The sequence below is a fragment of the Carcharhinus amblyrhynchos genome, chromosome 19 (genome assembly GCF_965287045.1).
Source record: "Carcharhinus amblyrhynchos chromosome 19, sCarAmb.v2.hapA, whole genome shotgun sequence".
NCBI lineage: Eukaryota > Metazoa > Chordata > Chondrichthyes > Carcharhiniformes > Carcharhinidae > Carcharhinus > Carcharhinus amblyrhynchos.
Window position 1 is genome coordinate 13,727,217 of NC_137342.1, and position 12,766 is coordinate 13,739,982.

Below are 12,766 nucleotides of genomic sequence, written 5' to 3' on the forward strand. Positions count from 1 at the left end.
AATTTACCTGCCTATTAGTAACGTCAACGCGCTGAGGTAAGAGCAAGGAATTTGCAAGGTGTCAGAATCTGCCAGAAGGCTTGGATCCTCCACGCTTTCCAATTGCTTCCTCCAGATATGTTGGCTCAGAAAAGAGAAATAGTAGGTACCAAGGGAAAAAGGCCAAAACAAAAGACATGCTACCAAGCAGATTCAAAGAAGGTAGTCTTGGCATTTAGTCCCATTTCCATCAATCCCCCAGATTGCAAATCTCCCATGACATGGAATACATTCTCCAGGCATTTTATCACCCCATTAAGCAGAGCATTGGTGAGGTCACATTGGAAGAACTGTATAAAGTATTGCCCTTCCTATTTATCAAAGGATCCCTACAGTAGAGAAGGAGGCCATTTAGCCCATTAAACCTGCACTGACCACAGTCCCACACTGGCCCTATCCCCGTAACTCCACATATTTACCCTGCTAATCTCTCTGATACTACGTGGCACTGAAGCATGGCTAATTAGTGCAATCTGCACAGCTTTGGAGTGTGGAAGGTAACTGGAGCATCTGGAGCAAACCCACGCAGACATGTGCAAACCCCACATAGACAGTGTGGAGAATGTGCAAACTCCACATAGACAATGACCCACAGCTGGAATTGAACCTGGGACCCTGGCACTGTGAGGCAGAAGTGCTAACCACTGTGCCATCATGTTGCCCTGAAACTATGGTCAGGATTTAACTTCCATACTGCAGTTCCCAATCCCACAAATATTGCAGCACCCATGGGAACACTGCACCACTTCTATTGGGGAGGCCTAAGGTGATTTAAGTGCAATAAGGCACTTAACTGTCCATCATTGGGCCTCCCCTTTGATCTAGAAAACCCTCTTCTGCCCCCCCCCCCCCCCACCCCCACCACCACCACCACCACCCCACAACATCCATCTCTGCAAATCCCACTCCTGAGAGCTCCTGCCAATCAGAGCTCCATGTTGCTGGTAGCAGCACAGAAAGCAGTGGCTGCTGCTGTTAATAATCCAAGGTGTGGCGATGCGGTGTTGGACTGGAGTAAACACAGTAAGAAGTCTCACAACACCAGGTTAAAGTCCAACAGATTTATTTGGTAGCAAATGCCGCTAGCTCTCAGGGCTTTGCCCCTTCATCTGGTGAGTGGAGAGTTCTGATCACAAACAGGGCATATAAAGGCACACACTCAGTTGATGCAGACGTGATGGGCCAAATGGCCTCCTTCTGCACGCTAGGTATTCTTTAGCCGCAGGAGTAAAGATCAGCTTTTCGAAGCATTGATTGTTACTGAGTGTGTAATGGGTTGCTTTGCTTCATAGATAGGAGTGTCAGATGCCAGAAATAATTGTTTAGTTGGCATGCCTGAATTCCTCCTCTATAAACTTATTTTTCTTTTTAAGTAATACAAGCTGCTGGCAATCCTTTTGCCTCCTTGATTGAACAATAATTGATTAGAAAAGGAAAACAGTGAAATTAACAGCAAGATTTGGAGATTAAAACTTAAACACAAAATACTGGCAATGGATTATCAGAGGCAAAATCATATACATTTTTTAAAAAGTCTATGAATTCCTCCTTTAAGTGTATTTTTGCTTTTTTTTATTCATTTGTGGGACATGGGCATCGCTAGCTGGTAGCATTTATTGCCCATCCCTAGTTGTCCGAGGGCAGTTGAGAGTCAACCACATTGCAGTGGCTCTGGAGTCGCAGGGAGGCCAGACCAGGTAAGGACAGCAGATTTCCTTCCCTAAAGGACATTAGTGAACCAGATGGGTTTTTCCTGACAATCGACAATGGTTTCATACAGATTCTTAATTCCAGATATTTTTCATATTGAATTCAAATTCCATCCTCTGCCATGGCAGGATTCGAACACAGATCCTCAGAACATTGGCTAAATTGCTGGATTAATTGTCTAGCGATAATGCCACTAGGCCATCACCTCCTATTGAGTCTGTTATAAACCAACGTTCTTCTTAATAGTGGACAGTGATTTTGGTTGACCACCAAATACATATTATTTATATGTAGCAGGTAGTATTGGGTTGGACAATCCTAACTTCCTACCTCACCAGAGAGCAAAATATTAATGGACAGTGATTAGAGCAAGGTGGCTCACATAACTGAATTGTCACATGGACAGTAGATTCATCAAGATAGCCCACTAACCCATTGTTAGGAATAGCTGTTTAACAAGACATCCCTCCACCCCTTGTATTTTCAATTTTCACCAACCTATGCCTGCATTTAGAGAAGGGCTAGTGTCCTTAACAACATTCTGCATTCAACTAATGCTCTAAAACAGACTAAGGAGTCATTACCATCAGTGAAGTTTCGCTTTGTGAAAAATACTGGAAAGGTAGACAATTTGTAAGTGTAACAATTTTCCCGTTTTTAAAACAGACACCTCTATCCATGCATTCACATTCAAACTCAAAACAAAACAAGCACAGTCTCTGCAGAGGCAGGGGTATGGGAACACTTTGTTTAAAAGGAAGGATAAAGATCAAAAAGATTCCAATGTTATTGATCTAGCAGAAGTCTAGCCATAGTATACTGGGAAGTCCTTTCAGATAGGTCTTTAATGAAACACTGGCTGAAGTTTACAGTCATTTCCATTGGCGGGATTTTATTGCCCTGCCGAAAGTGAACCCCCTGTGGCAGGACCAGTGAGTCGTGCAAAACACCGTAGACACCGTAGATCTTGTTAGTAGTCGATGGTGAGCAGCCTCTGCCACTGGAAGACGCGCCACTAAGTGGTTGGGGAATCCTGCCCATTGTCTTTGACAACTCTCACTTGTTCCAATTTTGTAGACTTTGAAAAATACAGATGAGTTATTCAAATGACAATTTTCTGACTGAATGTAAACTCAGTCTGGATTACATGTAACACAAAAACGGGGTGGGGGCAGGGAAGAGAGAGAGCAAGAATATCTTTCTTTCTTTTGTAACATTCTGTCAAAGCACTCAAGCACTCAACCACTCTCTGACTCTGAGTTCAGAAAGACAAAAATGTCCAGAGAATACTTCTCCCAGGCCAGTGATTTAACCAATGAGCAATGGGATCCAGCTAGGGAACAACCGTTCTTCTTTGAATCAGGTGCATAATGTATCTCTTCTCCCGCTCACCACAAAACCGGAAAATCCCACCCGAGGTCAATGGATCTTTGCACGGTCCATCCCCCTGCCCGCTACGATTCGTGAGGTGAGCAGGACGGGAATATTCCAGTGTAGGTGTGCCAGCTGGACGTGCCATTGACCCATGAAATTCACAGCCCATAATTAGCCTTTTTAAAAACAACTGGCGGGAAATTCAATATTTTTCCAGTATTCCAAAAGCAGGGTTCCTTGGATTAAGGGGAGGTGATGGCCTAGTGGCATTATTGCTAGATTATAAATCTAAAAACTCAACTAAAGTTCTGGGGACCTGAGTTTGAATCCTGCCATGACAGTTGGTGAAATTTGAATTCAATAAATTAAGAATTAAGAATCTACTGACGGCCATGAAACCATTGTCGATTATCAGAAAAATCCATCTGGTTCACTAATGTCCTTGAGGGAAGGAAATCTGCTGTCCTTACCTGGTCTGGCCTACATGTGACTCCAGAGCCACAGAGATGTGATTGACTCTCAACTGCCCACTAAACAAGGGATACTAGGGGTGGGCAATAAATGCTGGCCAGCCATGTCCCCTGAGTGAAGAAAACAAAACAGCAAGAATGTTGCAACAGTCATGTCAGATGATGCCAGGTCTCATGTAACTGGAATTTGGACGGAAGAAAGTGTGAATGGATTCCTGCGAAAGATTGTCTCTGTGAATAATGCAAAGTCAATAAATGTTAACTTGTTGATAACAACATGGTCCCTAGCTCTCTTCTGTTGAAGAAATCCAGAGCCTAGTTATGATATTACTGCACAGGTCAGGATTTATTACCCTCTCCATTGTTGCCCTGCACTGCAATTATTCAGTGGAACTGTAGTGGATTCTGCCATTTTTTTGATCTCTATTTCCCATTGAGATGATACATAAGATCTTCAGCCTAGCTTAGGTGTACTGCCATCTTAAACGTATAACAAGAAATAGATCAGGTGGTTGAATCAAAATAATTAAGAAACTAAATTCCAGGGCCCTCTGTCTATTTAGTGTGTTCACTTCTGTCCCCTTTCTCCTTCCTTCCTTTCTATGTCCCTTCCTCTACCGTCTCTAGGCCCATTTCCCTTTTCTTTTCCCTCTCACTTTTTATCTTACTTCCCCTTTTCCACAGAATCCCTACAGTGCAGGAAGTGGCCAACCATCCCATCGAGTAAGCAACTCTCTGACAAAGAACCTTACCCAGGCCTTTTCCCCATAACCCCACACATTTAATATGGCCAATCCACCTAACCCTTACATCTTTGGAAACTGGAGCACCTGAAGGAAACCCACACAGACACGGGGTAAACATGCAAATTCCACACAGACAATGACCCAAGGAATTGAATCCTGCGGGGGGCAATTCTCCCATCGCAACCCGCATATTTTCTGGTGGGACGGGTCAGGAGAATCGCGTGTCAGCCATTTTGTGGGATTCGCGCATGCGTTCCTGATGCACGCACATCTCCCGGAGCCGGACAGCAGTCGCATTGGGGCCGCACTGGAAACCGGCAGGAAGAGAGGTAAGCGATTTAAATCTTTCCGAAATGCATTTGAAATCTATATTAAATGCAATGATTGGCCTGGCATGGATCTTGCCGGACTTGATAACATCTCCCACCCCGCCAGGAATATTTCACTCCAGGACGGTTTAGAGTAGTTCCCCACTTTTGGAGAGCTAGCGGGAGACCCTGCTGGAGTGAAGGGGAAGCAATTGGGGCATCCCAGTGGGTTGCGTGGTAGGGGTGGTGTCCTCTGGGCATGGGTACCTTGGCAGTGCCAGCCTGCATCCCTGGTAGTGCCCGGGGGCATCAGGCAGTGCCAAGGGGCATCAGGCAGTGCCAAGGGGCAGAGATTATTGTGGACTGGCCTAGGGGGCGATGAGTGGGAGTGGCAGGTCCTGTTGCCATTCTGCATGGGTACCGGTCTGGGCTGGAGGGATGCCGGCTTGGGGTGGGGAGGTGGTCTACTGGGGCAGAGATCTGCCTCCTGTCAGGGGAGGGGTGGGGTTTGGTCTGCTGGGGTGGGAGTGGGTTGGACCGGGGTGGTCCTGGATGGGGGGGTGGTCGGGGCTGGCCTGGGAATTGTCATGGGTGGGGAGGTTGGAGGGGCAGCACTGCGGGTGTCCCAGGCTGGCCAGCAATTGAGCTGACCAGCAAATGGAAAGACTGACAGATTGAGGCCACTGCGCATGCACAGAGTTTCACAGCTGTCAGACTCTGGCGCGAATAACAGCCCCCCCTCCCCACCCAACATTGTTATTTCTGCAGTGCACAGAGTGGGGAGATTCGGGTCTGATCTAGACCTATTTTCTCGCCAATTCAGCCCTTTGGGGAGAGTCGCCTCTCCCCGTCTCTGGCACAGTGAGGCAGCCATACTAACCACTGTGCCACCGTGCTACCCCTTTTACCCCCCATTCCATCTTTTCACTCTCCTGCACCTACAATGGTTCCATTATCTTCCCATCCACTTTCGAACTTTGCCCTACCCAGTGTGCACCCTGCACCTTGTCCAATTGCTCGTTCAATTATTCTTGTTATTCAGATTGAATCACTTTATGTGGCTTTGTGTCGGATTACATCGTCATTTTTCTTTTGTAATGCTAACAAAAGCTCTTTGTAAGAGGTTCTGGATGGTAATCAAGAGTAGATAATGTCTAAAGATTGTTTGGCATCAACAGAAGATGTCAAGTTTTTCATACCACAACAAAAAACAGGATTGTCTGAGTTACAGAACGGGCTGTGCTGTTGTATAAGCAATAGATCGTTCTAAAAATGTATGTTAATTGATAACTAAGTGTAAAGGGAGGCAGAAATGCTAATTTGTTACGTTTTTGCTCCATTTTCCTTTGTTAACTTCAATCGCAGGATAACTAGTTGCCCAAGGCAGAAGTCATTGAGATTGGATGAGATTGCAAGTCACACATGTACTGATAGAACAAGGCTGTGAATCATTTAAAACTGCAAAGCTCCATTTGCTGCCTGTGAGTAATCACGGACCATTCATCAGCTTTAGAAAGTTTAAAAGGGCGCAATGACTTATGGTGATGTCACAGAAACAACAATGAAAAATAGACTGGGAGAAATTTGTTGGTGCAAATGTCACACACAATGTCCATTCAAACAATGGTGCTCATAATTCTGGTTTTGCTTAGGCATCTACTTATACGCGTTTGACTTAATGAATATCCCAATGAGAAAGGGACGAGTTTGAAAACAAATGTTCCTGACCTTCACTGAATCCTCACTCAAACTTAAATAAAAATTCAACAAGTGCTAAAGCCCCTGGTCTTAGGTACTCTGATTATGCAGCTCCCATTTCTTGGCCAATCTCTTTCACATATTTATACGGCACATTATCACATTGAGAAGACCTCAAGTGCTTCACTCAGTTACTCACCATGTGCATCGACATGTTACATAAGAAAATAGAGCAGCCAGTCTTCAACAGCATAATGCATTATGGCAGCAGGATGGGATTGCACTGTGTTGGCAGTCTTTACAGATAGAACATAGAACATTACAGCGCAGAACAGGCCCTTCGGCCCTCGATGTTGCGCCGACCAATAAGAAAAAAGCAATGACCCTCTAACCTAAACCATTCTCTTTCCATCCATAAACCTATCCACGGACCTCTTAAACGCCCCCAAACGTGGTGCATCTACAACTGCAGCAGGCAGGGCATTCCATACCCTTACCACCCTCTGGGTAAAGAACCTACCTCTGACATCCGTCCTATAACTACCACCCCTTAATTTAAAGTTATGTCCCCTCATGCTAGCTTTCTCCATCGGAGGAAAAAGGCTATCACTGTCCACCCTATCTAAACCTCTAATCATCTTGTCCGTTTCAATAAGGTCTCCTCTTAGCTGCCGCCTTTCTAACGAAAACAACCTCAAATCCCTCAGCCTCTCCTCATAGGACCTTCCCTCCATACCAGGCAACACCCTGGTAAACCTCCTCTGCACCCTCTCCAATGCCTCCACATCTTTCTTATAATGTGGGGGCCAGAACTGTACACAATACTCCAAGTGCGGCTGCACCAGAGTTTTGTACAGTTGCAACATGACGTTGCGGCTCCGAAATTCAATCCCCCTACCAATAAACGCTAAGACACCTTATGCCTTCCTAACAACCTTATCGACTTGATTTCCAACATTCAGGGATCCATGCATGTATACACCTAGATCCCTCTGTTCGTCAACACTATTCAGAGTCCTACCGTTAGCCCTATACTCTACACATTTGTTATTCCTGCCAAACTGAATTACCTCACACTTTTCTGCATTGAACTCCATTTGCCACCTCTCGGCCCAGCTCTGCAACTTGTCCAAGTCTCTCTGTAAACTATGACACCCCTCTTCACTATCTACCACTCCTCCGACTTTGGTGTCATCAGCAAATTTACTAATCCACCCAACTATACCCTCATCCACATCATTTATAAAAATTACAGCAGTGGCCCCAAAACAGATCCCTGAGGCACACCACTCGTAACTGAACTCCATGACGAATACTTACCATCAACCACCACCCTCTGTCTCCTATCAGCTAGATGGGCTGCATGTGGAGTCAGCCAGCGGCAGTTCTTTCGGTTGACGTAGACGCCACTGATTTCCATGGGAGCAGGGTGAGTGAAGTTGAATACGCTTCACTCTTCAGGCCATCTTGGTCTACCCCATTACTTGTGGATAGGCATTGAGAGCTTGAGATTCCTGGATACAGTGTGTTTGTAGCCTGTTTGTTAAAGACACAGATTTCTCGCTGGCCCACATTCATGATGTGACCTACTGCAACCATCAAGTGAGTTTTTGTTGAAACCCTCATACCAGAACCACTACTGTTTAGTCCATTAGTTCATTGCAGTGTTACTGTTAATGTAAGCCTACTTGTGACACCAATAAATAAACTTTAAACTTTAACTTTAAAAACTTTAAACTTTATTAGTACCACAGTGGGTGATTAAAACCTGCGAAAGATTGCCTTTGTTGGCTGGGGCAGACCCAGCAGGCCACATTCTCCGGCCTCTCAGCCACCTGTTTCTCGCTGGTGGGAGATGGTGTTTTGTTTGCTAGTGGCAGGATTCTCCTGTCCCACTGCTGTCAGTAGGAATTCCCACTGAGTGGAGAACCCTGCCGGTGTGAACATCCGGGGACCTCCAGCCATCGTCTGAGGGGCCATTGTTACTTTAAAACTGCTGAAGGCAACCAGCTGGAGACTTGTTAGCTCAGCAAGTTTCCAAGCATAAAGACAATGGCTTTATAGCGTAGTCTTGACCCAGATACAACACCCAGTTCTGACAAAGGACCATCAATCTGAAATGCTTCTTCTCTCTCCACAGATACCTGCTGATCATTGCCATAATTTTCTATTCTCATTTCAGAAATCCTGCAGTTTGTAGTGTCCGAGCATCAGCTTTCACTAGTCTGAAATAACAAATCCTGCTTTGACAAATTGGAAAGTCCAAAACTATGCAAAAGCAAGCCTTGATGATGTTATTAGCTCCCATTATTTGCACAGTACAGTGCTCAGTTTAACCATCACTGTGAATAATCCTGTTGTTGCATTACACTTCTTTAGTGTATTCTGCAACATGTGTTCTGCAACGTGACTCAGATGTCAGCACTCATGTCTCTGCAGAAAGGTATCAAACTCCACACTCTATACTGTGTGCCTGACTCCATTATTTGGAGCACTTGTCATCATTGAACTGGACTGCGTCCTACTACAGACCTGGTTGGGCTGAGTTGTTGGTTTCTGCGCAGAATTCTAGAGACAGATGGAGAGGGAAAATCAGGAGGCAACAGACCAGAATTGGATATCGTAAAGGTGAGAGGAGAATGGAATTCGGAAGTACGGTAAATTGAAATTGTCCAGAATGGAGCCAGAGCAGTAATTGACCAGACAGGCAGAATATGTTGGGGAGAAATTTACCACTCAGTTTTAGTACAGTACTATAATTGTGGTTGGGCTAAATTATACATATTCAATTATTCCAAAATTAAATTGGTTATGAAGTGATTTTTATCTTTCATCTGAACACTAACCACATTCAGGCGTGCAAAGCACAGGGTTGTGACTGATCCAAAAACAACTCGTTCTGTTTAAGCCAGATCGTTAAAATTACATACAGCTGTGGTCAATTAGATTATTTGGCACTGAGCATGGGTAGACATTTCTTAACAATAAACCTATATTTACTTTTCTGATCCCTTGTTCCATGAAGCCTATATAGCAAATGGGCAAAATGCTTTCTAATTATGTTCTCTGTGGTAGCAGGCTGTTTGGAAATTCTCTCATCGTGCTTGCTCTCTTGTGGCACATATATGGTATATACCATCACTCACAACTGAAATTTATTACTTATTTTATTTGTTCGTCACAAGTAAGGCTTACATTAACACTGCAATGAAGTTACTGTGAAATTGCCCTAGTCGCCATACTCTGGCGCCTGTTTGGGTCAATGCACCTAACCAGCACGTCTCTCAGACTGTGGGAAGAAACCAAAGCACACAGAGGAAACCCACACAGACCAGAGGAAAATATGCAAATTCCACACAGACAATGACCCAAGCCAGGATTCAAAACTGGGTCCTATGAGGCTGTGGTGCTAACCACTGCGCCACCGTGTTACAGATAAATCGCTAAATACCATCTTTGTTTCCAGTTGTGTGAAATTGCTTGGAAGATTTAGTTGGGGTAGCGAAATTAAGTTTGGAAAGGAGATCCAGTATTGGCAGATAAAATGGGGAGGGGTGGCCTATTTTACACTCAGACTGTGTAGCAGAGGTTATACTTGCGTACGCCAAATGAACTCACGACCAATTCTTGGAAGTTGAAAGCCCGGCTTCAAGGTGCAAATAAGGAAGATAACAAACATTGGATTCTCTGCCTCAGAGAACAGGTACCTGAGGTTTTAATTGTACTTTGATTAAAAAGTAAGGTGAATACATCTCTAATGTTGGAAGGTACATAAGTTAAGATTGTTATGACCAGATGAGAAGGGGTGAATTGGCTACCTTCCTCTCTAAGAAAGATTTAAGCTTCTTTATCATGAGGATATTCCTTTTACATATTAGAATGTATTTAATTATTTAAGCTGGGAGCAATATAGAGTCAAACAGCATTTGCCTGAGTCAATAAAAGAGCAATTTCAGGAGTCATTGAACTCCAGGATAATAATAGAAATGTGGCAGTCATGGGGGCAGACACAACACACAGATAGATATACACAGAATATTAGAATATAAGAATGGAATAATGTAAGTATACTTTGAATGTCCTCGAAGCCTGGATTTTAAATGTTGCAGCTAATTTAGATTAGCTGGTTTTTCCTGGATGCGGTCAGATGTGGAAGTTATTGGAATTATCACAAGATCCTGGTTCACTGCTAAGTTCCTGGTCGACTTGGCTTCTCAAACCAGATGGGACACTTATTTCAAAAAAAGAGGGAGAGAGAGAGAAGGAGCAGATTTCAGCCTGTTTTCTCTACTGAAAACTTCCCTGACACTTCACTTGCAATCTTTCTTTTAATGGCTGGGCAGCCTTGCCTTGAAATACTTCACCCACTGTGTATTTCCAAGCTGGTTTGGGTCTGTCTGTCTGTCTGTAGCAGACATTGGGCCCAATTCTCCCATCGCGACCCGTAACTTTTCTGGTGGGTCTGGTCTGGAGAATAGCATGTCGGCCATTTCACAGGATTCACACGTGTGTCGGGAATGCACGCGCGTCTCCCAGATCTAGGGAACTGTCACAGTCGAGACCACGCTGGAAACCGGCAGGAAGAGAGGGAAGTCATTTGAATCTTTTTAAAAATATATTCTAAATATATTTTGCCTGTGATTATCGGGCCCAGCACGGAACTTGTCGGGCCCGATAATATCTCCCACCCCGCCAGGATAGTATCTCCCACCCTCCCGTTCAGCCATGTTCAGGGAACTAGCAGGAGACCCCACCAGAATGAAGGGGGGGGACAAGCGGGTCCCTCCCAGGGGGTCGGGTGTTGTGGAGGGGGGGGAAATGATTGCCCTTGGGCACGGGCCAGGAGGCATCACCAACGCCAGTCTATGCCCCAGCAGTGCCAAAACGGCAAAGTGCCGATGCCCAGGGAGCACTTCGATACTGCCCATCAGGCATTGGGCAGGGCTGGGGGTGGGGCCTATTGTGGGCAGGGTCTGGGGCAATTGGTGCAGGTTGGGTGTCCCATTGCCATTCTGCATTGGGATCAGTCTGGGCTGGGTGGCTGGGCCCATACCCCAAGGGACACCACCACCCTGCTGCCTGACCCTCTGGGGGGGGTCCTGCATGGCCGTCTCTTCATTCCAGCAGGCAGGACCTGACAGGGTGAGAGATACTATCAGGCCCAGCAAGTTCTGTGCTGGGTCCGATAACGACAGGCAAAATATATTTAAAACACTTTTTAGGAAAAAAGATTCAAATGACTTCCCTCTCTTCCCACCGGTTTCCAGTGTGGTCTCGACTGTGACTGTTCTCCGGCTCTGGGAGATGCGCGTGCATTCCTGGCGCATACATGAATCCCGTGAAATGGTCGACACGCGATTCTCCAGACTGGACCCGCTAGAAAATGCGCGGGTCGCGATGGGAGAATCAGACCCAATGTCTGCTACAGACAGACCCAAACCAGCTTGGAAATACATAACGGGTGAAGTATTTCAAGGCAAGGCTACTCATTAAAGAAAGATTGCAAGTGAATTGTCAGGAAAGTTTTCAGTAGAGAAAACAGGCTGAAGTCAGCTCATTAGTGAGTTTTGATTTGTTCATTACTTTTTACTCATAGTCCTTAAAGTAGCTTCACAATGCACTGGAAAAAAACAACCTTAAGAAGCCTTAATTATACTTAGTGTTTAATAAATTACCAAAATGGGAATCTTTGAAATACTTACCAGATGTATTTAGGGATCCAATTAAATTAGAACCATAACTATATTCAGCTGTTTAGCAAAATATAAAGGATGAATTTTGTAATCTACAATAGTTTAATGCTGATCTTTATTATAATATTTGCCACCAAAGTTTAAATACATGTTTTTGTGTTATTGTCATGATATGAGATTATTTTTGAAAATATGATTTTTTTTCAGTTTTCAACTGACTGGACATGCTGCAATTTGAGCTGAGATGGAGCAAACTGCTCAAGAATTCAAAACCACATGCTAAAGTCAAAGTGAAAAACAAACAAATCATCCTCAATGGAGTGTGAAGAGAGGGACATTTCCTCAGATTCAGAAACCCATCAAAACTCACAACTGTCTAAGGGTGAACCATTTAAAAATGCAAAATACTGCACATGGAAACAAATTAATAATGCAATTCAGAATGGTGCATTGACATTGTTTTTGTACATTAACATATTGGTAAGCAACCATTAAATGTTCAGTATGTTTGCTGGTTTGGTATTGCATTGTTTCCAATTCAACCAGTGGTTAAAGTGGTGGATGGAACCAGCAGCATTGATGGAGTCAATGTGACTGCATACAGAACTCTGATAGTATTTCATCATAAATGCCATGTAACTGTTGTTACTGTGAAGCATGATGAAGCTGATAATTTTTTACTGTTTCTCCTACTGTTACATCTATGTGGCTTCCTAGTGGAAAGTGTA

General features: G+C 44.4%; 1 long non-coding RNA gene across 1 annotated transcript; it reads left to right on the forward strand.

The window, feature by feature from the left end:
• The first annotated feature begins 4,596 nt into the window (after window positions 1-4,596).
• LOC145355570 (uncharacterized) lies at window positions 4,597-12,548 on the forward strand. The gene is made up of 2 exons (XR_013889007.1): window positions 4,597-4,668; window positions 12,246-12,548. It is a non-coding gene; the product is annotated as an uncharacterized LOC145355570 (long non-coding RNA).
• Window positions 12,549-12,766: the final 218 nt, after the last annotated feature.